The 26968-nt window shown below is 47.0% G+C and overlaps 1 long non-coding RNA gene across 2 annotated transcripts in view; it reads left to right on the top strand.

Moving 5' to 3' along the window:
- Positions 1-19986: 19986 nt before the first annotated feature.
- The window catches only part of LOC138520083 (uncharacterized), a 274786-nt gene continuing 267804 nt past the window's right edge, over positions 19987-26968 (top strand). For both annotated transcript variants that reach the window (XR_011282779.1, XR_011282778.1), the window contains exon 1: positions 19987-20403. This is a non-coding gene — a long non-coding RNA (uncharacterized lncRNA). The remainder of the gene's footprint in view (positions 20404-26968) is intronic.

Here is a 26968-nt window from a genome sequence, read left to right as displayed (position 1 = left end):
TATCGAAATCTCCTGTATGCCGTTTAGCGGCATGATGCCTCTGGGCGAATGTGCACTCTTACAAGTTCTGATAACATAACATAACATAACATAATATAACCCATGGACCACTGGTGCCCCGGAAGTTGATTCATCACCCAATTACCTGTAAATCTGATGGTCCTGAACTCAGGAGTCTTAGGAATTGGACATTATCAGCAGCAGCACTTTCGAAGGGTAAATGTAAATGAATGTGATCACTAGAATAGAATGTGGATTATAAAATATCACATTTAAGTAGCTTTATCTAGGCATGGATGGTTCATACAACACTCAACTCACTTCAGTGTTCATCATGGTTCAACCTTTTCAAATGATTTGGGTTCTTCCGGAGACTCGAGATAAGAGATCCTGCTGGGTTTGATATTGTCTCTATAGAAAGACTGGGGAGCAGAATCTTGGAACAGTCAGTGTTTGGCTTTGGAAAGTCGGAGAAGGGAACTGTAGGTAGGTATTCTGAGTATAATTAGTGGAGTAGACTAGAGTAGAATTTTATTGGTAATAGGGCCTAGGCAGTCTTTGGAATTAGTTTATATTGTTGCTGGTACAAGGGCCTGCGATTGATGGAAGGAGGGGAAATACACTAAACCAGTATGGATAATACAGTGTTAGGCTCTTTTTTTAGTAAATGAGAATGCCACAACAGTGAGAACCCTGGTGCATTTTCTAGGCAGAGGGGAATGCCAAGACACTTTTTTTGACACTCATTCATTTTGTATGCGAGTTCTTAAACTCAAGAGAAAAAGACAGATTTTCAATGCCCAATTTTCTTTGGATCGTAAAAACAGCATTGTAAAGGTCTTTTTCTCTCATATTCAGGTGTTTCACCCCCTGAGCCCACCATTGTTCCTCCCTGCCCCCTGCCCCACCGCCAGGGGTGGACTGGGAACTAAAGGCCCTGGAATTAATGTTCAAAGTGGCCTCATATTACACACTTCCAGAAAGCCCAACCCTTTTCCTATGGGAAAATTGGGAAATACCACACAAAAGAGGCCCAGGGTGCAGAGTCCCACCGGGAAATCTCCAGAGTTCCCTTTAGGCCAGTCCACCTCTGAGCACCGCCCACCCCCAACCACCCCAACCTGACCCTCTCCCAGGAGATTTCAAAACCCAGCCCCCTCCCCCCAACTCCCACCACCCTCCTCATCCCACCCCCGACACAAACCAAAACACATAAATACCGACAAAACACACATTAACACACTTGCACCCACACACTTACTCGTTCACCTCATCCTGTGCTTCTGGGTCCTGACGTACCTGTCAGCCCGTGCGCGCGCTCCTGTGCGACAGGGGCGTGACAGTTCCATTTAGAAAGACCGCTCCATGTGGTCACTGATCTGTCTTTCTAAATGATCTTTTAGTGAAAAGATCTTTTAAATGATCTTTTCAGTGAGAACGTTCTCCATCATGTCCCCAATGACTGTCGCTTGGTTCCCGCTGTGTAGTAATAGCGTGGCCGAAGGTAGCGATGAACAAATTTCTACTTAGGTGATTCCAAGGCTTAGTCTTGGGTACAAAGTCAAACGCAATCCTTAGATCAAAGAACATCACATAGAGGTTAATTTCCCTACGCGTTTGGTATTTTCCTATGATTAAGCTGAACCTCAAGCATTGATCGGCCGTGCTCACACCTCATTGGAAATTTGCCTGCAAATGGTTATTAAGGTCTTTCTCCCCAATCCAGGCTTCCAATTTACCCAATATGGCCTTTGCAAATATCTTCCCACCTGAGTCTAAAAGTGAACTTGGGTGATAATTCGAGGCATCTTCGTGCCACCCTTTTTCATAGATTGGGACTATTTCAACTATTACCCACAATTCAGGTATTATATCACATTGGAATATTGCAGTAAACAGCTTTTTTGGAAAGGGAACCCAAACTATGGGCTCTGTCTTGAGGAGAGTCACAGGCACCTTATCCGGAGCGCTTTATCGGATTTCTGGACACTGATGGCTTTGCATACCCCCTCGACTGCGAAGGTCTGAGGTTCCGACTGTGAATGTGCGCGGTTCCGTCCCATTTCTAGAATGCAAATATTCGCAACTCTTACAGTGCCTCAAATATGACAGGAAAGCAGGCTTCATGCCACGAAACAACCGGCAAACAATCACAATTCTGATTTGGTGGACTTCACCGCAACATATGCTTAAGCATTGCGAGAACTGTGCCATAGCGGAATTCGGCAAGCGAAGCGCGTCTACCTAACACCGACACGGTAGCAGGTATTCCCCAATGTTCTTACTTTACTGCAGACTTTCAAAGAAGTCACCCAGTGAGTTAGCTTGGTGCTACATCACACAGCGTGGTGCTGCCACTGCAGCATCTGTTCGACATCACACAGCATGGTGCTGCCGCTGCGGCATCTGTTCGACATCACACAGCATGGTGCTGCCACTGTGGCATCTGTTCGCATTAGAACTATCTAGCACAGGGGTCTGCAACCTTTGGCTCAAAAGATGTTTTGGACTATAATTCCCATGATACCTGGCTATTGACTATGCTGGATAGGGATGATGGGAACTGTACTACCAAACATCTGGAGAGCCAAAGGTTGCAGACCCCTGATTTAGCATAATGCAGGAACAAGATATATCTGGTGATGCAGAAGCCAAGCAACGTTCAATGCGTCTACCCTTCACCTTCCGATAGGATCGGCGCATTGCTGTGATGAAGGGGATATAGCGTCATTTCCTAACTCAGCTCCTGATTCATGGAATTCTTTGCATGGTGCAAATTGACGTTGCACTGCCAACAAACATGCTGATTCATGGAACAGTGCAAAGTATATTTTTGCAATGTCACTTTGCAATGTAAAAGTACACTCTGCACTGCTCCATGAATCAGGGTGGAGCAGTGCAAAGTGTATTTTTGCAGTGCAAAGTAACTTTGCATTGCAAGAATACACGTTGCACAGGTCCAGGAATCAGGGTTTGTGTCGGCAGTGCAAAGTCACTTTGCACCAGTGCAAAGTCACTTTGCACAGTGCTAAAAATTCCATGAATCGGGCCCTCGCTTTTTAACGCCAAGTAGGGTCCGACAGGGGCATACAATTGTCTCGGGCACCAATGAAAAAGTGGCCCACAGTTGCATATGGCAATTCATTCCTTTTGTGACAGACTATTTGAGTAGTACCCAAGGGGTCGGGGGGGGGCAGGTTTGATCAAATGTGATGCAAATTGTGCCATTTAAAGAATATTTATTCAGCAACAATGGTCAAATCTACTAGCCACATAGTAAAGTAACTCCACAAACTGGTGCACAGTGACCAAAAAAGTGTTCCACTTGGACCCATACATTCTGGCACACACCATCTTTTGCGTTTTTTGATTTGGGCGTTGACCTGTTGCCTATAGGCCACTCACAGCCTGACGCCAAGGTGGCAACTTTCAAATAGAGTGTAGGTGAGGATGAGGGCAATGCAGGGGGTTGTCATTCACAAGTGCTCTGTTTATAAAGCTGCACTGAAGAGATGCTTTAAAAGCCGGGGTGGAACAGGAAGGCCAGAGATTAAAACTACAGTTTATTTATTTATTTTTATTTATATAGCGCGCAAGCAGCCCAGGGGCATTGAGGCGCTGTTACTTGCAATAACTTAGTTACATGGTACAGGCATGGTAGCGATTGTTAACACATTATGAATACTACAAAACTTCATACTGTTGTTACAGATATTGCATTTGGTCGTATATTACAACATGTATGATAAGTATTCCTGCTGATGTGTCGGTCCTTATGTGAAGAGGGTAGTTTTCAGTGTTTTGCGGAAGGTGGTGAGGGAGTCCTCACCACGGATAGTGGGAGGTAGGGCATTCCAGTGAGTGGGCGCGAGATAGGGAAAGCTGGATCCACCCACTTTTACTCTTTTTACTAGTGGCACAGAGAGCATGTTGGTGTACAGTGATCTGGTTGGCCTGGTAGTGGAGACAGGGTGGATCCTTTGAGAGAGGTATGCTGGAGCAGTGAAGTGAATGCACTTGTGGGTCAGTGTTAGGGCTTTGAATACGATCCTTTCCTTTATTGGGAGCCAGTGGGCTAGTTTTCTGGCTTCAGAGATGTGTTCTCTTTTAGCAATGCCTTGGGCTGCCCGGGGAGCATTGTTCTGTATTACTTGTAGTCTCTCTAAGTTTTTGTTGGAGGTTCCTAGAAAGAGTATGTTGCAGTAGTCTAGCCTGGAGCCGTTGATGGCTCTGGCTATGTTGGTGCAGTTCTCTTTGGAGAGAAAGGGCCTGATTGCGTTGATAAGTTTGGCATGATATGCAGCTGCAGATGCTATTGCGTTGACTTGTCTATCCATGGATAGGCTGGAGTCCAGGTATACTCCCAGAGTTTTGACAGAATCGGAGACCGGGATTTTAATGGAGTCAATGGTGAAGTGGCTGAATTGGGCATCTAGATTTTTTAGCGTGTCGGGGGAACCTACCAGGAGGAGTTCCGTCTTGTCAGAGTTGAGGCATAGTCCGTTGTCTGCCATCCAGGCTTGGATGGTGTTGTAGAGGTTGTTGAGGGTCAGGGAGTCGGTGTCATAGTTACCTGTGAGAGTGAGGAGGATCTGGGTGTCGTTGGCGTAGTTGGTGTATGAGATGCCCATAGCGTCGAGGATGAGGAAGAGGGGTCGTGTGAAGATGTTGTACAGGGTGGGGGACAGACAGGAACCTTGGGGTACACCACAAAGTATAGTAGTTGGGGATGCGGCGGCTAGGTCAGAGAATACTTGCATGGTTCTGTCTTGTAAGAAGGAGGTGATCCATGCTGTGGCCTCTGGGGAGAATTTGGCCGTGGAGGAAAGGTGGTGGCATAGGACGCCATGATCCATGAGGTCGAAGGCCGCGGTTGGGTCAAGGAGTAGGAGAAGTGCTGGTTTACCCATGTCTCTAGCATCGTCCATTTGGTTTTTCAAGTCAAGTATGGCGGTTTCGGTCCCGTGTCTGGGGCGGAAGCCAGATTGGCGGAGTCCAAGGAGTTTGTTCTCTTCAATGAAGTGCTGGACCTGCAAGTAGGCTGCTTTGTCCAATATTTTGAGGAGGAATGGGACAGTGGTGATAGGTCTGTAGTTGTTGGGGGAGGTGGGATCGAGAGTTGCTTCCTTGAGGGAGGCGGGGACTTTCCCTGTGGTAAAGGAGGCATTCACGAAGGCTGTTAGGAAGGGAGCTAGCGCTTCCGTGCAGTCTTTGATAATGGAGGCTGGGCAGGCATCACCTTTGCAGTTAGAGGGCTTGATGTTCCTCATAATGTTGATGATGTCTTTTTCTTGGATGGGTTTGAAGGAGAAGGGTAGGGGGAGATTCGGGGCGGGTGATGGGATAGGGATATGCCTACTGGGTAGGGCTTGTTTAGTGGCTAGTATTTTGCTTTTGAGGAGGCTTAATTTGGTTTGAATGGCCGTTTGTATTTTGTCACACCAGTCTTTGTCTTTGGTGAAATTCTGGGGGGCGGGAGTGGGTGTCTCGAGCTCTCTGAAAATGGCGAAGATTTCTTTTGTGCTAGATTGGGCTTCCGAGATTCTGGATTCAAAGGATTTTTTGTGGGGCTTCCCTGCTGCACAGAGGAGTTTCTGCCAGTGCGCCCTCATTTGCTTCAACTTGCGACGCGTGTTTAATGGGGCACCCCAACTAACTTTCACAAAGTGGAAAAGCATAAGAGGCTGCGGGGTGGGCTCCACCCAGACCAAAAATAATTTTGCAGACCACGGGCCAGATTACAGAAGCGTTGCAGCAGTGCAAGTGAAACGTTGCACAGTATTCACATTAGGGAAAAGCTTGACCTAGTGCTAAGAGCATTGGGGCAGCATTAGAAAGTATTTGCACCATGAGAAGTGTAATTTTACCTGGTATTGGCACTAGGGCATACATTCCACTAGTGCAAAAAACAAATACTTTCAATGCATTTTTGCAGTAAGGCAAAATGTGCACGAGTGCTAATACTGTGCAAAATTGCACTTGTCATACTGCAAGAGTCTTTCTAATATGGCCCCAATGTTTTTGCCACTTGGAAAAACATTACTTTAGTGCTAATACCGTGCAACTTTGCACTTGCAACGGTGCAAGCGCAGGTGACGAAGAGCAACAGGATGAGGAACTAGAAACTACTGGCACTTTAATTCAAACTTGCGGTTGTGCAGAGCCACAGTGGGAAAATACCACCAAGGGAAACTTAAGAACCAATTAGCCAGTCCACAAACCATGGCCAGATGTATCGAATCATTTGCGTGTAAAACAGGGATTTGCGTTAGGGTGACCAGATGTTTTTATTTTTATTTTAAATGGGACAGGCCATAGACATAGAAGTATGACTACAACAAAACGGTAGTCCTACTTCTATGTCGATGACCTGTTGCTGGGGATGGGGAGGGGATGTGCTCACAGGCATACTCCTCTCATTGGAGGAGAGCGCAGGGGAGGGAAAGGAGGAGAAAATGGGGCTGTGAAAAGCATTCACGCCCCCATTTATGTGCAGAAAAAATCACGGCGGGACCCGATTTCGGGATTTTGAAATCGGGTCCCAGCAAAAACCGGGATTGTAGCCAGCCAGCCTTCCAATCCCTGGACGGTGCTTGGAAAATGAAAATACTCCCGGGACCCCGGGACAGTGGATGATTTCCCATGGACTGTCCCGGGAAAACCAGGACGTCTGGTCACCCTAATTTGCGTGCCATTCCGCCCGCAAATCCCCATTCGTCAAATAAGGATTTGCAGGTAGAATGCCACGCAATTCCCTGTTTATAATCCCCAAATAATTCCATGAATCGGGGTTTGGGTCGGCTCTGCAAAATCACTTTTCAGTAGTGCACAGTCACTTTGAAGCGTACAAACATTCCAGGAATCGGGCCCATTGTGCCCTTTCGTGAGCACCACAGCACACAAGTGGTGGCCAGGGAACATAGCCGTCTTACATAGGTGCAAATTCCCCATCTGCATTCTGCCGCACATGCGCACGCGTGGAGATCCCGAGACGGAGACGGTTAGCAGCCTACCAGGAGCTCAGCATCCTCCGAAATCCATGGGACAGCAGCGCCAACCCTAGAAACAAACAAAGATGAGTACTTGAAACAAATCAACTTTATTTGATCCGGCCTGCAGATGATTTTTACAGTCTTCGCAATCAAGTTCTATTTTTTAACGTCGAGTCGGGCGTTTGGAAAGAGTTAGAAGTTGTTAAGTAGGTAAATGCAGTCCGATAGTTCATTTCACTCACTTTCTGATTAAAAAAAAGCCTCGTCCATTCCGAGAAATAGCTGCCAGGCGTGTGTCCTCATCCAACGTGTGTGGGAGCTTCACAAAGTTGCCAGATTCGATGTATTGTGTGTGCCTCAACTTGGAGAATGTGGGAAGGGAAACAGTTCGACAGCGTCGCCCTCTTAAGATTAGCTACTTGTGTGACCTTCTCCACCCCCGTCTTAAACTCTGGTCTTGTCTGAAACATACCGTGAATTTTAAGCTCCCACCTTTTATTTCCAAACAGAAGCAAACAATGGAACCCCTGGAATCAATTGTTGGGGGGGAGGGGCTGTAGATTGCATTCGTGTTGCTTTTGCATTTCGTGATCCCCTCTTCGGATGGGTTCGGCTAAGTCCTCAGCCCTGCAATTAGAGGTTCAGGGCGAGCCTGGCTGGAATGTGTGCGTTCTGTGTGTGTTCTGCTCCGCTGCGCCTGCTGGAAGGACGCGGGTAATGAAAGGCCCCTGGGAGACTGCGCGGCGCCCTGCCAATCCCTGCCAATCCCTGCTTTTGGGGAGAAATCGGCACCCTTTTCTGTTTTCTGTTCAACAGAGCTGCGTCCTTAGAAACCAGGGCCCTGTGTGATGGGGGCTGGGTGCGGCGTGTTACTGATACTTGGATGGGAGGGGGGGGGGGGGGCGACCCACATCCCCGGTGAATCTGCCGGCAGAAATTCCCCTTCTAGGTTCATTAGCTGACCCCTTGTCCAGGTGCACATAATTTTACGATGAGCGGAAAACATATAAAACAGGGGAACTTCAAATACATTGTCCATTTTAGGTCAAACTAGTGCTGAGAATGAAAGCCTTTCCAACGTGCAATTCTAAAGTTACCTGTCACTCTCGTCTTGTGGACCGCGGGAGCGGGCGCTACTGCGGGATAATGTCCTGCGCCCAAGTTATAGCCTGAGCTGAAGACCATACATTGGGAAAGGGTCATTATTGTAGGCCTTAATGCAGGGCCGGCTTTAGCAGCAGCAGCGCCTGGGGCTGTGTAAAACAAATGTGCGCCCCCCCCCCCACCGCGCTTCCCTGGTCAATGGGGGTGGAGGTGATCGTAATTGTTTTTTTCTACCTCCCCTCTCCCAGAGGAATAGGGCGCACAAACTGCCTCGCTCCTACGTTGGAGAGGGGGTTGGGAGGGGGGGGGGGTCAACTTAATAAAGTGCTGATACGATGCATCAGCACCCACTTGTTGTAAATGCGCCCCGATGCCACGGGTGCATTTCATAACTTGAAAGACTCCCTGTAACTGGCGCGGCAGGGGGCTAATGGCACCCTGGGGGCATAGCGCCTCGGGGTCGCCCTGCCACCCTGCCCTAAGGCCAGCCCTGCGTTAATGAGACTACGAAAGTACCAAAAAAGGTTTTGGAATTGTGCTTGTTAAGACATATTAGTTTAATAATGAATAAAGTACACAAAACAGGTAAGTAAAATAAATGTGGTTTCATTTTTTAATATTTAAATAAATAGGTTGTTTTGTATACAGGGCAACCTCATTTTCCAAATAAACAGCCGCTGCAATGACTACTGTTTATTAATGGTACAAGTTGGGCAGTGGGAAGGATGGGGGCTTACAGGCATCCCCCTGGACAGGAAGTGGGCAGATTTGGCTATGACAGCGGCAGTTTTCCTCTGTACTCCAGACATTGTTGTGGCCATTCCATAGACAGGAAGGAAGGGGAGGGAGGGGGGATCTGTTAATGCACATGGCTGCGCACTAAAGGGTTCAGTAAGAGCTGACTGTGCTGAAGTGACAATGTACAATTACTAAACTCTTAGCATGTAAAGCGCCTAGATGCCTTAGGGCTTTGTGCGCTATACAAATGATAAATACATAAATGCAACTATTATGTTGAATTGCTGCTAAACGAGCGTTCTGCAGGACGATGTAATCTCTGTGCACGGTCACATTTGGGATTGCAGCAGAGGTTTGCCTCCCTTCGCCCCAAAAACACACATGCAGTTTTTAAATAAAAATAACTCTGAGGACGTGGCATAGAGGGCACAGTGCAGGGATGGCCGGTCAACCTATTTTTTTTATTTTTTTTATAGCGTCAGCTTTTTAATTGTGAGCTTCACTGCACTCCAACCGACAGAGGTGCAATTTTAAAGTGAAGAGTTTTTCTTTCCAAAAGTGAAATTGTTCCATGTTTTACCTCTCACTCGCTTGTGATAAAATCGGGTTGAGTGTCGTGTTGAAAGAAATCTTGAGTAACATTGCACTGATGCATTTTGCATGCAGGGAAGAGCTTCCTGCTGTTCCCGTCTTCTGACGTCAGAACGTCTGGGGTTGGGTCGATGCCAGTCGTCATTGACTGCACTGCGAACATTCTGATTGGCTGAGAGAAGGACAATATTGACTTTGTTCTGCTAATGCTGAGCACTGCTGCTTTTGTGCATTTGAAGTGAGTGGGGAGACAGGGGACAAGAGCAGATAGTTTTGCTGTTTTGTTAATGCCTGCAGATTAGAAGTCCCCTGAGCTCTCCCTGTTTGTCAGTTCGAGTGCATAGAGGCATTGAAGTCCATATTGGAGCTTCGTGTGCCCATAGGGTTAGGAGGCAATTGCCCGGGCGGGTATGCCAGTTGCTTGGAGAGACGTGAAATGTGGTGTTCATATGCCTACCCCGTGTCAGGGACTTCACACTGCTTCTCCTCAAGACAAATGAGGATCTGCTGTGGCTTCAATCATGATTTGCTCAGATTACTCGGGAGGATAGCTCAGGGGCAACGTGCTCACCTTGGAAGCAAGACGACATGGAACAACACAGGTTCCATCCCCGAAGACCAATGAGGATCTGCTGTGGCTTCAATCATGATTTGCTCAGATTACTCGGGAGGATAGCTCAGGGGCACCGTGCTCGCCTTGGAAGCAAGACGACACGGAGCAACAGAGGTTCCATCCCCGAAGACAAATGAGGATCTGCTGTGGCTTCAATCATGATTTGCTCAGATTACTCTGGAGGATAGCTCAGGGGCAACGTGCTCACCTTGGAAGCAAGACGACACGGAGCAAGAGAGGTTCCATCCCCGAAGACCAATGAGGAACTGCTGTGGCTTCAATCATGATTTGCTCAGATTACTCGGGAGGATAGCTCAGGGGCAACATGCTCGCCTTGGAAACAAGACGACATGGAGCAACACAGGTTCCATCCCCGAAGACCAATGAGGATCTGCTGTGGCTTCAATCATGATTTGCTCAGATTACTCGGGAGGATAGCTCAGGGGCACCGTGCTCGCCTTGGAAGCAAGACGACACGGAGCAACAGAGGTTCCATCCCCGAAGACAAATGAGGATCTGCTGTGGCTTCAATCATGATTTGCTCAGATTACTCTGGAGTATAGCTCAGGGGCAACGTGCTCACCTTGGAAGCAAGACGACAGGGAGCAACAGAGGTTCCATCTCCAGGTCCGTGCTTAGAAACCTCTGGGTATTAAGTGTGTTATAAATAACCTACCATATCATTCTGGACCTCTATTTTCTCCAAGTTTTCATAATTAAGTGATAGGATTGAGACGCATGGAGGCGGGACATGTGCGTAAATTCCCATTCCCTTCAAAATGGACGCTCTCCAGACATTTGAACCCCGGCCCCAGAAATGGGATTAGATCCAGCGATCGCGATTGCAGAGGTGAGTAGATGAAGCAGGCATAATGGTCCAGTTGTGCCGAAACAATAAAAGAACATTTCTTAAAAAAACACAATGGACAATATATCTTTAATGAATAAAGTTTTTTATAAAAAATGTGTTATGTAGCACATAAAGATGATTGCAAGTTTGACCCGCCTCCTGCGCAGTTGCGGCATGGGCTGCAATAAGCAAACGTCTGCACATAGACTGCCCTTATCATTCCCAAGCCCCGCTCTGGAACTTCCCGGGCATTAAGCCGACGTACGACATTGCCATCCAGAAAAACCTGCCTACCCGAATATGAATTCACAATGAAAACCATGTTCCCTAATAGTACATTTGTAACTCCTGAAGACTTTGCAAACTCAGTGGGGAGCAGCCAACTAGCCACCCTACAGTTCCACCGTATGAAAGCCGCGTTCAAAGAAAGGTGGCCATCATTCCCAGACGAACACCCCGAGCATGTATGCTACCAGTCATTGTATTCTCAGGCAGGCACTGGGGTGTCCAAATTATACAATATTGTGCAGGCTGACACGAAATCATCGAACACCATCAAGGCATCATGGGAAAAAGACATGGAGGGGAAGTGGGCCAGATATTGCCTCCTATCTTAGAAGATCTCACTTAATGCAGGCCTGAGACTAATACAATTCAAGGTTCTGCACAAACTACATTACACTCCAGCCAGAATGGAAAAGTTCTACAAGACCACTCCCGACAATTGCCCGAAATGCCACACCCCTGGTGCGGATTCGTTTCATATTTACTGGGCCTGCCCCCAGATAGCGGGTTTCTGGCTCGCAGTGGCCATCATACTTGAAGAAATAACACACATCCCTGCACACCTCAATCCACCTAAATACCTGTTTGGAGACATTGGCAAGGCCCCGGAAAAAACGAGGAGACTGTTCAACGTCGCCTGCGCAGTAGCGAAGAAATGCATCCTTCAGAAATGGAAGAGCGGCCAGGCTCCAACAACAGAACAGTTCCTTGCGACCCTCACTTACGTGAATGAATGTGAGGAAAACTATGTTAATATGATATCTGCTCCGTGTAAACCAAAAGACCGTTGGGCCCCGTTCAGGGCATACTTAGATGAAACCTCCACAGACCCTAAAAATTCGGACAATGATAGCGTGGATGTTGTGACATGCCACACAGCTAGCTATATGTAACTTCTTTCTATGGGTATATACGAGGACATGCACCTGATGTAAAAATCTGCAGGGGGAGTTGGGTGGTCAATTTGTAATGCAAATCTGTATTGTGTAGATGCGAGACAAGCAGAGTGTACTGTGACATGCAAACCAAAATAAAGTTCTTTAAAAAAAATGTGTTATCTAGTGTTTTCACCAAAGTCCTCTACACAGAACAATTTTATATGCAATTTTTATTACCCAGCCAAAATTGGGTTGGGGAGGATGAAAGGTTGAGTTGATCTTGCTAGAATTCCGACTTGGGACAAACAGAGCGCGCACACTCATCTCAGCACCTATCGCAGAGCCCCAATGACAGTCGAGAAACATCCAATTCATACAAATTGTATGTCAGCACATGGTGGGGTCCTTATATAGTTGCAGTGCATTCGACAAATGTAGTAGTGCAACATTATCTGTACTAAAATGACACACAATCATGATCCCTGCATTGGCCATCTTCTCACAGTGATTGCTTTAGAGAGAAGAGAGTGTAGCGCTACAGGCAAACACATCATCTGCAAACATACGATTTGAAAAAACTGGTCCACACTATCTAGGATCTTCAGCTTCCAGAAGAGAAGTCAGAGGCCACTGATGCAGCTACTAGGGCTACTGTGATGGATTGGCAATTGGTCAGGGTGAAACAGCCCAAGCTCTCCTTGATTTTTATCAACATAAAAAGGTGCAGTCATTCTCATTCTGGAAGAGGAGTCTGCTAATCAGACCACCCTTTCAGAAATGCCCCATTCCAAAAGTGTAGTGGACACGTGCCTTTGCTGTAACCAGCCTCCTGACACCTACAGGCCCAGATGTGCAGTTGCTCAGATCAGGATCAAAGGTTGCATGTGCATCCCTGAGAAGTGCTGGGACACAAAGGCCCTGCATGTAGAGGCAGCGTTTTAATTGTCTACACTGCTGATCTAAAAAATAATATTTGTACGCTATAGTCGGTCTGGTGGCAGGCAGATCCATAAATATAAGTGATGATGCTTGGTTGTGGCATGGTGACCAGGAGCGGACTGGGAACCAAAAGAGGCCATGGAAATATTGCTCTAAATGGCGTGATAGTATGCATTTGCAGAAAGCCCAACCTTTTTCCTATGATGAAATTTGGAAATAAAATAGGTTAGCACATAGAAGAGGCCCAGCGTGCAGAGACCTACCGGGACATTTACAGAATTCCCTAGAGGCCTGTCCAACCCTGATGGTGACTTCTAAGAGTACTCAATTATACAGTCAAAGCAATTTGATATCATACAAGTGGCAGCTCTGTGAGCAGGATCGGTGGCCAGTTACCCCAGGGTTCGGCGCGCAGTATAAACAAATAAACAAACAAACCACACTTGAATGGCAGGGCTGATATATATTGTCATCTGGCCTATCCCCTCAGATTTTATGTGGAACAATAGCCAGGATGCTGTTTCATTGATTCTCCTGCAGGAAGAGAAACACTTTCCCCCCTGGCATAGGAACGTCCCCACACAGGTCTACTGGGAACTGGCGCATCAGAGTCAGCACTGACAAACCAAAGTCAGTCTCACTCCTACCAGGATGCTGACTACTGGAGTCCCTTTGAAGACGGCAGCAGGGTACAGGGGATGTAGATAAAGAACCCAGGAGAGAGAGCGGATCCCCTGGAAAAGCCCTCAACCATCTTGATTTCTGTTAGGGCTCTCCTCCTTTTCCTTTCCCCCCTATTTCCTCTGGGCAAGGTGTTTTGCATGTGATGTCATGAGGCAAAGGGCACTTGTTACAACACCACGTGATAGGGCCCCTTAAACAGACTTGCTTTTGGCCAATCCCCTATGGAATTTAGTCTTCCAAATGTGAGGGACACCCCCCCCCCCCCCCTCATTCTTTGATTCGTCTATGAAGCATCAGAAGAAGAAGACTGCACTTTGGACCTCTGTTGGGTATGCAGTCCACTCCAAAGTTTTCTACCAGGGAGGAGTAGACAGGTGACATCCAAGGCAGAGGAGAGCAGTGTCTCCTTCCCTTCCACAGGGAACAGTGGGGGTGATCGCTGCCCCGATGCGCCACACCCAGGCTCATCTTCACTGAATGATCCCCTGCACGTGGAAGCAAAGCTCCATCCAGTGGCAGTGCAGACGGACTCAGCTTGTCCTTGGGTCTCCAAGCAACCACAGAACCAAGGAAATGACCCCTGTCTCCCCTTACATTCCCAAATCGCATTGGCACCGGTTTGGGCACCTGCAACACCATCCAACTCGCAAGATCCCCCATCTCCGCATCTGAGACCCACCAGTTTTCTAGCATATGCAAATCAGCATCTGGTTAACACCCTGTTCTACCACCAAGACGACACAGCTGCAGTACCCTGATGATGTGTGGAGCCAGCCGAGCCGCTCGCACTCTAGGCCAGTCTGGCCGCTGCGTCTTCCAGCGCCACGGACCAGACATCATCTTCCATCGCCGGTGTATTCCACCCGCAAGCCATCACTGCTGCTGAAAAGCAATGCAATTCTGGTCTGGCACCACCACTCCCCGAGTTGGCACCAGCCTGGACCCATAAGCACTCAGCCCCCCCAGTTCGATACCAAAAACTGTTGTGGCACAAGGACAAGAACATAAGGTACTGGGAAGAGACTCTGTCACCCTGGTACACTTTTGGGGCGATCGTGACTTTTAAACTCCCCTCCTGTACGTTTTACATAATATCCTTTGAACAGTGAAAGTGTGCCAAGGGCAACAGTTTCATCACGATCAGCAGTATTCGAATCAGGCCCCACTGCAGGAGGGTGCCAGGTTCTGTGTCATTGGCATCATGGTGGGGCAGGCCATGGAAGCATGCCAGGTGCACCCACTGCAGTGGAGGCCCCACTCCATTGACTAGGGAATAAGGGCATGAGGGCAGCTCATTATAGCTGCAAACCAGGAGGCGTGATTTTCAGTTCTCATCCTCCCAGTTATGGAAACATGGACCAATCCTTCCCCACCAGTGCTTCAGTGCCTTCTGATGAAAAAGGAATAGCATTTAGAAGTGGAAAAAACATTAAGCAACACAAAAAAAAAGGGTTTTGTTATTTTTGTGTTTGACCGAGTGGTGCTTCATCCACCAGCTGATGCAACGTTTAAGAAAGATGCTACTTCTTAGCGCTATGACTGCAACTATTTTCCTGAGAATAGACAGTTCCTTAATCACTGGCATAACTGCCTAACCTCCGAAATTTTTTCGGAGACTCCGGAATTTTAAGCATTTCTCCGGGTCTCCGGAAAAGTCCCGTGAATCTCAGGAATTTTGAGATTCTTTCCGGGTCCCGTCATATTCTCCACCTGATTGGCTGCCACCGCTAGCCAATCGGGTGGAGAAGTGGCCGTGACCCGGAAACGGCGCTCAATGCGGCCCCCTAGCCCCGTAATAGTGCTTTCAATCCATATAATTGGATTGAAAGCAGTATTATTACGGCGGCGGTGCCACGTTCATTTTGCTTACCAAAATCATTCATTCAATGCTATAGTAAGCAAAATGAAGGGGGCGCCGCAGGAGAAATAATGCTGCTTTCAATCCAATGACATGGATTGAAAGCAGCATTATTTCGGCGGCGGCGGCGCCTTCAGTTTGCTTACTATTGCATTGAATGAATAATGTTTTTCAGTGCTATAGTAAGAAAACTGAAGGCGCTGCTGCCGTAATAATAGTGCTTTCAATCCAATTGCATTGATTGAAAGCACTATTATGAAGACGGCAGCGCCTTCAGCCTGCTTCAGTTTTGCTTACTATAGCATTGAATGAATTATTTTCAATGCTGTAGTAAGGAAACTGAAGCCTACAACAACCGTGTTTACCTTTTGGGCGTGTGGGCGGAGCCGTGTGCAAATGGGCGCAGTCTTGTGTGGCTGTGGGCGGGGCATAAATCTCAGGAATTTTGATTTTGAAATGTAGGCAGGTATGATCACTGGGCAAAGACTCCCAGTTTTTCTTTTCCCAACATGGTTGCTCTTTTGCAAAGAGGATATGCAGGGCCACCATCGCCACAATATGTGTGTAGATAATTCAGTACGCGTTGTGAACCCTTGAATGGTTTCTTAGCTTTCTCCCCATATGCACACCCATCCTCGCGCTGCATGTTCCAGAAGAATCTCTATCCGTGCACGCGCACATGCACACACACTGGGGTGACCAGGCGTCCCGGTTTTGCCAGAACTGTACCTGCATTTACCCCGTGGTCCCGAGAGTTTTCTACGCTTTAAAGCCCCGTGCCGGGATTGGAGGGACGGGTGACTACGGTCCCGGTTTTTGCCGAGAACCGATTGCCAAATCCTGAAATCGGGCCTGGTGTTGCTCTCCCTGCTCGCTTTTCACGCCCCCATTTCCTACATCTTCCTCCCTTGCTTCTCTCCTCCAATGCGAGTTCTGTGCCTTTGAACAGATAGAATTGTGAACATTAGCCTGCGTCGCATCTAGATAGAATTGTGAATATTATCATGTCTGCACTTGGATAGAATTGTGAACATTAGCCTGCGTCGCATCTAGATAGAATTGTGAATATTAGCATGTCCACACTTAGATAGAATTGTGAACATTAGCCTGCCTCGCATCTAGATAGAATTGTGAACATTAGCCTGCCTCGCATCTGGACTTAATTGTGAATATTAGCATGTACACACTTAGATAGAATTGTGAACATTAGCCTGCCTCGCATCTAGATAGAATTGTGAACATTAGCCTGCATCGCATCTAGATAGAATTGTGAACATTAGCCTGCGTCGCATCTAGATAGAATTGTGAATATTAGCATGTCCACACTTAGATAGAATTGTGAACATTAGCCTGCCTCGCATCTAGATAGAATTGTGAATATTAGCATGTCCACACTTAGATAGAATTATGAACATTAGCCTGCCTCGCATCTAGATAGAATTGTGAACATTAGCCTGCCTCGCATCTAGATAGAATTGTGAATATTAGCATGTCCACACTTAGATAGAATTGTGAACATTAGCCTGCCTCGCATCTAGATAGAATTGTGAATATTAGCATGTCCACACTTAGATAGAATTGTGAATATTAGCATGTCCACACTTAGTTAGAATTGTGAACATTAGCCTGCGTCGCATCTAGATAGAATTGTGAATATTAGCATGTCCACACTTAGATAGAATTGTGAACATTAGCCTGCCTCGCATCTAGATAGAATTGTGAACATTAGCCTGCGTCGCATCTGGACATAATTGTGAATATTAGCATGTACACACTTAGATAGAATTGTGAACCTTAGCCTGCCTCGCATCTAGATAGAATTGTGAACATTAGCCTGCATCGCATCTAGATAGAATTGTGAACATTAGCCTGCGTCGCATCTAGATAGAATTGTGAATATTAGCATGTCCACACTTAGATAGAATTGTGAACATTAGCCTGCCTCGCATCTAGATAGAATTGTGAATATTAGCATGTCCACATTTAGATAGAATTATGAACATTAGCCTGCCTCGCATCTAGATAGAATTGTGAACATTAGCCTGCCTCACATCTAGATAGAATTGTGAATATTAGCATGTCCACACTTAGATAGAATTGTGAACATTAGCCTGCCTCGCATCTAGATAGAATTGTGAATATTAGCATGTCCACACTTAGATAGAATTGTGAATATTAGCATGTCCACACTTAGTTAGAATTGTGAACATTAGCCTGCCTCGCATCTAGATAGAATTGTGAACATTAGCCTGCGTCGCATCTGGACATAATTGTGAATATTAGCATGTACACACTTAGATAGAATTGTGAACCTTAGCCAGCCTCGCATCTAGATAGAATTGTGAATATTAGCATGTCCACACTTAGATAGAATTGTGAACATTAGCCTGCGTCGCATCTAGATAGAATTGTGAACATTAGCCCGCGTCGCATCTAGATAGAATTGTGAATATTAGCATGTCCACACTTAGATAGAATTGTGAACATTAGCCTGCCTCGCATCTAGATAGAATTGTGAACATTAGCCTGCCTCGCATCTAGATAGAATTGTGAACATTAGCCTGCCTCACATCTAGATAGAATTGTGAATATTAGCATGTCCACACTTAGATAGAATTGTGAACATTAGCCTGCCTCGCATCTAGATAGAATTGTGAACATTAGCCTGACTCACATCTAGATAGAATTGTGAATATTAGCATGTCCACACTTAGATAGAATTGTAAATATTAGCATGTCCACACTTAGATAGAATTGTGAACTTTAGCCTGCGTCGCATCTAGATAGAATTGTGAATATTAGCATGTCCACACTTAGATAGAATTGTGAACATTAGCCTGCCTCGCATCTAGATAGAATTGTGAATATTAGCATGCCCACACTTAGATAGAATTGTGAACATTAGCCTGCGTCGCATCTAAATAGAATTGTGAATATTAGCATGTCCACACTTAGATAGAATTGTGAACATTAGCCTGCGTTGCGTCCGGACAGAATCGTGAATGTTAGCATGTCCGCCCTTAGATAGAACTGGTAAATAGTAGCATGTGCACACTTAGATAGAATTGTGAATATTAGCATGTCCACACTTAGATAGAATTGTGAACATTAGCCTGCGCCGCATCTAGATGGAACTGTGAATATTAGCATGTCCACACTTAGATAGAATTGTGAACATTAGCCTGCGTTGCATCTAGATAGGATCTTGACTGAAGGATAGCATGCCCACACCTACATGAAACTTGAATGTTAGCATGTGCCACACCCAGAACTGTGAACACCAGCCTGCACCGCATCTGGATGGGGCTGTGAATGTTGGCGTGCCCACACCTAGATAGAACTCTGAACATTGGCTTGCGCCGCATCTAGATAGAATTGTGAACATTGGCCTGCGTCGCATCTGGACATAATTGCGAATATTGGCATGGACAATACTGTGAATGTTAGCATGCAAAAGGTCAGGTAACCAACTAACCAATATAACCTGAAACTCTGCATACATATCTCACTCGAAAACTCACACAACCATCTCTCACACCACAAGCCGCATGCACTTCACAACACTGCAACAACACATAAGCCGGAGCAACAGCACACGCGGACTGACACCGATCCAATACCCGCACCAAAGCTCAGCACCCGATATCTACCGAGTTGAAGCTGCCAACAGAACACCACTCCTCTCACTATCCTGCTCCTTCTTCACCTTACTAACCCATCCCCCCTTATCGCTTGCAGATCCGCCAGAGCGCCTGGGGACCAATTCCGTTGGTGATGGTGCGTGGTACAAATACCTTTAACATTTAACATTTAACCCCTACTTTGCGGCATAGCGCTACAACTTTATCAGAGCCCTATTTGTGTTTTTGTGCTCTTTTTTTGTATTTAGGCCCACTAAAACTGTAGTCCTGCTTCTATGTCTCATGCCCGTCCTTTTAAAAAAAACTATCTGGTCACTGTAATACACACACACACCCCTTAGGTGCGCTTGCACTCCTGCACGCACACGCAGTGGTGGAAATTGAAAAAATGTGGTGGGGGATCCCACAACACAAGGGCCGGGTGGGGGAGGAGTTTGGGGCGGGACCGAGGGGGCGTGGCCTAGAGGGGGCAGAGCTCGTAGTGGACATCCAGCAATGCTGGAATACGTAAAGAAAAAAAACGGCGCGACGGCTGCTTTGCCTTTTACCGCTGGCTTTGGCACTGGTGTGTAATGCACAATGCTCGCTACATGTACAACTGAAAGGAATCAGTTTTACATGTAGCGAGTATTGTGCATTAGACACCAGTGCCAAAGCCGCGGTAAAAGGCAATGCTGCCGTCGCATACGCTTTTCTTTTACATTTATTTATTTATTTGTGTTTCAATAACTATTCCAGCGCGGTTCATGGTCTTGGGCGGCTGACTGTGGCCGGATCCCGAGATCCGGCTCCATATGTGGTGCCGGTTCTCGGATCCGCTGAGAGCCGGCCCAATGACCAGCACTGCACACACGCATAAGAACACACAAACGCCCACACGCATACACTCACTAGACACACATGCAAGAACCCACACCCACACAATACACTGACAGAGATGCATACACGCACCACCACACACACACACTGTATTCTTATTTTAAGAACAGTGTCCATGGTGTCCTTATATCAAGAGACCCTGAGTAAGAGAGAGTGAGAGGTAGAGGTGCCACGCCCTGCATCTGGAATGTAGCCCCCCCATCCCCCATAAGGGCTCTGCCTTTGTCCTCTCCCGTGCACTGTGGGTCTGTGGCCGCATGTCTGTGCAGCTCCCACTTGGCATTCTTCGTGAGATACGCCCTGCCTTCTATGTGATCGCATTCCTGGGCCTCCGGCTGATGGCGCTGACAGGTGAGAAGTGTGTTATTTTCCATTTTATTAGAGCGAGGCTTCTGAAATGACATGACTTACAGGGAGTGGGGCGGCACCCCTTCCGTGCCCTCTCTTCTGGGGTGGGCGTTGATGGCAAATGATCTCTCTTGCTGCAGGGGGCTCTCTCGCTAATGCTGTGTAGCACATCAGATACAGGCTGTATAAGCAGCAATTCTCAAGAAAACTATTTGCATGTCTCTTTTACCTTTAAGGGCCCGATTGATAAAATGTGTAGCGCGGTGCAAAGTGACTTTGCACTGATGCAAAGTGACTTTGCAATGCCAACAAACAGCCTGATTCACAGAGTGGTGCAAAGTGTACTTTTTCAACAGTCCAAAGTCACTTTGCACTGCAAAAATAGACTTTGCACCACACTGTGAAGCAGGGTGTTTGTTGGCAGTGCAAAATGCAAAGTCACTTTGTACCGCACTAAAAGTTCCACGAGTCGGGCCCTAAATGTTCAAAATTAAGACAACATTTTTTCTGAATTTACTTACGTGCTTTTGGGGCGTGGCAATCGCCATGCAACCTTTTTGCACTGCTGCCGAGGCACGGGGGTTTGGTGTTAGTTTGCACGAATCATCGACTGCATTATTCTTCATAGACCTATGAACATAGAAAACACGTTTTATGGGATTCGGAAACAAGAGGAAAAACCACTGCTCTCGTGTTTGGTTAGTATTTTGTGCTTAATCATTTGTCCTCAACATTTCGCAAGACAGCGGGGTTCCATGTGATATTGGTCGCCGCAAAAGTCCTGCAGTAAAAAAATAAAAAATGGTGGACTTTATTTGCGTTGGGAGAACGCCTGCAGCCCCCACAAACCCCATACAATTACCCTAACCTACCCCCCACATACAGTGGTGGAAATGGAAAAAATGTAAAGGGGATCGCAGAAGGGCCAGGGTGGGGGTGGGGTTTGGAGGAGGACACGGAGTTCCAAGGGGGCGGAGCTGGTAGTTCAACACCGCTCACAGAAAATGTTGAAAATAATGGTTTAAAAACGGATCCATCATGCTGCTTCTTTCCAAACTCCACACTGTACATCGATTCCACTTGAAATCCTGTCCATGGCAGTGGTGCACCCAAAATACTATTTGTAATGCAGTGATTGTTAGTACATTAAGGTATCCATAGGCACGCTCTACAGTAGAAGGCTTCCAGGGTAGCTCAGCAGGTTGAGCAGTCATTGTTGAGATGCTATTTATGAAAAAATGCTTGTTAATCATAATGACGTTTTGCAAATCCTTACAAAAAACAAGGGCTATAAAATGTGTTTGGCTGGTCGCTTGCTTATATGCAGGGCACAGGTGGGGGTATTTGTGCCCCTACAGTGAAAATCAAAAGTTGGCAACAATGAACCTACAGTTTAATATCATAATAACTGCAGACAGCAGAACAGACGCGTTTACTTGTGATTAATCAGTTTGACACGCATGCAACATCGTTATAAATGTAACTTGTGATAAAACACAAAGGAAGCTGCCCAAAAATGACAGGGCATTTGTGTGGTTGTCTGACAAAAGAGAAACACATTTCAAAGAAAACGAGTGAATGCAAGTTTAAGCAGCATTTTTGAGGTTGCAAATTACATTTTTTTTTCTCTATGAAAGTGTAAGATGCAGGTTTTAGAAAACAATAGTGTGCCCAGCATGTAGAAAGTCTTTATCTGTATTTGTATCAGTTATGGCCCCACCCCAGTGATAGTGTGGTGTCCCTTTCAGGCCAGAAGAAAATAAACAGACTCAGCAAATAAGCCTGCAAATGCGTGAATGATGGCTGAAGAAAAGAAGCACAGAGCAGATGAGATCACGGAGCCCCCAGCTTTTCTTGGGACGCTGGGGTCTCGGTAAAGCTTTGCCAGGGCTGAGGCAGGCTGGGAGGTCCGGCCAGACATCTGATGTCGGATCTCGGATCCGGCAAGACCCGGCCCATTGACCAGCGATAGAGGCGTTGCTAGGGGGTGCGGGGGAGTAAGACGGAGCTATACCCCCGGGTCTTTTCCGGACCTAGCAACACCCCTGACCAGCGCTGCCCACATATATATGTGTGAAAAGTGCAAACACATTTTCTTTTTAAATCAGTCTTTTTTGCTGCAGGAATTTTCATGGCGACCAAATCACTGTTATAGCCAGACACATTGGAGCATTTTTTTAAATTACTATGAAAGCTTAGCTTAAATTCTCTTCATTTGCACTTTTACGCATCTGAGGGTGGGAGCAAGCATGCATACACATTGACAGGAATGGCCTACTGTCTGAAAAGATGGAAGTTATAAAGGAAAGGGACATGGCATAGGATCTTGCACCCTACGCCATCTACCCGCTCTTCTTTCCAGACCCTTACTTTCTCTTAGTCCTTCCTTCACTCTTTGGCTGCATGTAGGACTGGTGTGCTGCCTTAGTTGGCCAAGGAGAAGCACAGAGAACCAACACACTATCATTTTTCTTTCTCTCTCCCCTACTTCAATCTATTCTGACTCCTCCTGTTCAGCCTGACTCCCTTCATAGCTCTCGTGACACCCACTCAAAGCACCTTGGAAGAGCATACTGTCTGTTCAAGAAAGGGCACAGCTCTCCAAGACCCTCACATCACATCTCAGACCCCCAGGTTAGAGAAAGCGCTATCACTTGTATTCCACAAGGACGCCACTTTGCTCTTTTGAATTCCCCTGTGGCTGCCCTGACTTTCTCCCTCCTCTGCAAATATAATTGTTCCAGCCTCCTCTTTTTTTTCCGCCCAAAACACTAGTTCGAACAAGTGCATGCCTTATTCCTGTGTGTACTTCGCCCACACACCCAGTGGATGGTAAGTTTGCTATGGCTAACATAGAATGCTAGATGACGTCTTCCCGAAGAAAGCTGTTTTCTGGAGCAGGGTTCAATCTAATCTGCTCGTTCAGTCCTAGTGGACCGAGTGTATCAAATGTTGCAATCCAACTTTTTTCTGCGGTTCAGGCAGTAACTCAAGAAATCAGCCATCAGCGTCGCCGTTTATGCGCGTAAATACCTACCAGTGAGCCCCCTTCTTAAACTCTGATGTATTCCCCTTGCCTGTTTGCCTGAGCCCACGCCCTGTGCACGCCCGGCTTATGTTCTCCCGCTCCCGCCCTGGCTCCCATTTACTTAGGGCGTGTCTTCTCCTGCACCAGGCTTCGTTTTAGCTAAGACTCGGAATTGCATAGCCTCGGGGGGAAAAGAAGGGTGAAAAAAGAACTGTGTCCCCAGCCACCTGCCTTTAAAAGATCCCTCGAGTAGATACATCGACTTCAAGGCATCTTTGGCATGCCAAGCCTGCCCGGACACAGAGGCCAGAGAGGGGCGGCTTAAAGAGGGCGACACCCCGCAGACTGGCAGAAGCTCTCAGGTCCTTTCAAAGATGTAGCCAAGAGATAGCATCAGGTTTGCCCTCTGGCTCCATCTGGGCGAGGGGCTCTAGAGGAGATGCTCGGGCAACACGTACCTTTCTCTTTGCACTGCACTTACTATATTCACATGTATGTATCCCGTTAGTGCTCAGTTTATTCGATCACAGAAAGATTTTTTAAAAAGTCGACTAGGCCTCCAGAATGCCCAAATATTCTATCAGAAGCCAGCGCATGAACCCGCCCGTCTATCATTTATTTTTTCATTTATGAATTCATTTATTTACAGGAAGAACAAGGCTCCTTTGATCACAAAAGAACATATCATACCAAATCTGATTTGACGGCGGGAAGTGTTGAGCTTCTTACAATGGGGGGGTGGGGTTGAGGGACATTCTGATTAACTTGTAGAGGGGAGTAAATGTGGACATACATAGATTAAGGACAATGAAAATTGGACATTTTTAAGTGCAGGTAGGTGGTACGAGCAGCTGTTCTCGGGATGTGATCATTGAAAGCATCATGCGTGTATCTTCTGGACCATGCACAGATGTGACTTTATGTACAGGAAGATGGTGGACCCGGGCCCCACGGTGCACAGATGCCTGTTTATCACCCCGATGACCCCTTCCCAGTCCTGGGCTTTGATTTGAGATATAATGCCATCAGGTGCATAAGGCTTCCATGTTTAATTGAAGGTGGCTAAGACTGTCTTTGACAGAATGCTTTGTGTTGTTTAAGGGAACATCTGGACTGGACGAGTGAGAGTCAGAGAGTCACACGGTTCCAGCTGTCACATCGCCAGCGGACATCCTTGGAGTCAGAGAGTCACAGGGTTCCAGCTGTCACATCGCCAGCGGACATCCTTGGAGTCAGAGAGTCACAGGGTTCCAGCTGTCACATCGCCAGCGGACATCCTTGGAGTCAGAGAGTCACAGGGTTCCAGCTGTCACATCGCCAGCGGACATCCTTGGAGTCAGAGAGTCACAGGGTTCCAGCTGTCACATCGCCAGCGGACATCCTTGGAGTCAGAGAGTCACACGGTTGCAGCTGTCACATCGCCAGCGGACATCCTTGGAGTCAGAGAGTCACAGGGTTCCAGCTGTCACATCGCCAGCGGACATCCTTGGAGTCAGAGAGTCACAGGGTTCCAGCTGTCACATCGCCAGCGGACATCCTTGGAGTCAGAGAGTCACAGGGTTCCAGCTGTCACATCGCCAGCGGACATCCTTGGAGTCAGAGAGTCACAGGGTTCCAGCTGTCACATCGCCAGCGGACATCCTTGGAGTCAGAGAGTCACAGGGTTGCAGCTGTCACATCGCCAGCGGACATCCTTGGAGTCAGAGAGTCACAGGGTTCCAGCTGTCACATCGCCAGCGGACATCCTTGGAGTCAGAGAGTCACAGGGTTCCAGCTTCCAGCTGTCACATCGCCAGCGGACATCCTTGGAGTCAGAGAGTCACACGGTTCCAGCTGTCACATCGCCAGCGGACATCCTTGAGTTTTCACTGGCATTATTGCACATCCAGTTCAGGGTGGCATTGCTTGTTTAAAGAGACCGCAGCAGACTACAGAAAGGCAAGGAGGCTCACTGGAAACTAAGTGCGGGCACTACAAAGTACCCCAAATGACACAGCATTTGAACAATCCATACTCCTATTGGCGACACGTGCTACCCCAGAAGAGCTCATGTAAGTGTTTGTTTTATTTTTAAAGATCTTACACCTTAGCTCTCTACATAATTATGATTGTTTTCTTATAACGCGCTTAATCAGGGACGTCATTTCACCAAAATGCCAGGGGTAGCGGAAGTGACATCACATTTGCATTTCAAGTGGAAGTGTTTTTTTCGAAGCCTTTTTAAACCCACCGTAACTTTTCTGGTGTTTGCAACCTATGTCTAAATATAATCGTACTAGTGCTTCTACCAACTTTCCAGAAATCACTCACACAGCAAGTCACCCAGCACCCAGCTCCCAGCATCCAGCACCCAGCACCCAGCACCCAGCACCCATCACGTAAAGTTTATTGCACCAGAATGTATCATCTGGTTGCAACTAGAAATATGTGGTATCGTGTAATCTCCTCCTGTAATGCAATGTACTGTTTTATATTTATGTTCAAACTAGAGTCTACTGAACTCCCAGACAATTTAAAGTGCTTCGAAGCCCTGCCAATGGCAGTGAGTGCATGCTCATCCTAGCACGAAGCCCGCTCTACTCCTCTTTTTCTCTCTCCTTCCTGTTCAAACACACCAACCACAAAAGGCACCCTGGACGACCCTCATACTCCAACCTAATGGACCACTTCCGCCTCCCTTTTGGAACTTCTCTCTTCCCCACTTCCTCCTAATGCTAATTCTGCCTTAAAGCTCTCGCCACGTCACTCTGGTCATTTCCCACCCTAGCGCCTCTACTTCCTTCCAAGCTTGTATCACACTTGAAACTCTTCCATCACCAGACTCAACCTGCTCAAGCAACCACACTCAGCTACTGGGAATGGTACTTTTTACATTTTCTTTCCTCCTCCCGCTCCCCCAAAGTGGGCCTTTCACTGAGGGTCTGCACCTGTGGTGGGAAATTGGGAGTGGGCAGAGATTGGCTTATTTTGCTCACACCTAGCCCGTCTGCCATTTTGAGATGTCTTTCACTCCCTCAAAACCTCCTTGAGGGTTTTGGGCTGAGCTGAGGCTTGGGGAACGATCAAAGTGGGCCACATGCTGTAACACGCAATGTTGTGTCTCGCTTAAAGTCTAATTTTCTTTTCTGTGAGGATTTGATTTTTGATTCTAGGAACTTTTTCGGCTTCTAGGCTTCCTTGTGAGTTTGCTCATGCATTCTGCTGCCTCTCCATCTGTCCATCTTTCCCCCACCTCGGTGGCACTCATCTCCCCCATCTATTCTAACTGCTATCGCCTATCCCTCCTCTCTCACAAAGTCTGGAATAAAAAAAAAGGCCTCTAATCCTGGCCTACCTATTGCTGACACCTACATCAGTGCTACTTCCACACAAACTATCACTAATATCCTCTTCTCTGTTCCGTCTCCAGGCCCATGGAGACCCCCTATTTGAACTGTACCCTCTCCCATTGTTCCTTTTCCCCCATTAATGGTGGCACTAGATGGGAAATACTCTTGGCTAACTTTCATCCTCTAGGTGCATCATTAATGTCGATCACAA

This window comes from Ambystoma mexicanum, chromosome 13 (genome assembly GCF_040938575.1).
Source record: "Ambystoma mexicanum isolate Mex_15411 chromosome 13, UKY_AmexF1_1, whole genome shotgun sequence".
NCBI lineage: Eukaryota > Metazoa > Chordata > Amphibia > Caudata > Ambystomatidae > Ambystoma > Ambystoma mexicanum.
The sequence above is the reverse complement of the archived record's forward strand: the minus strand, read 5'-3'. Positions and strand labels throughout refer to the sequence as shown.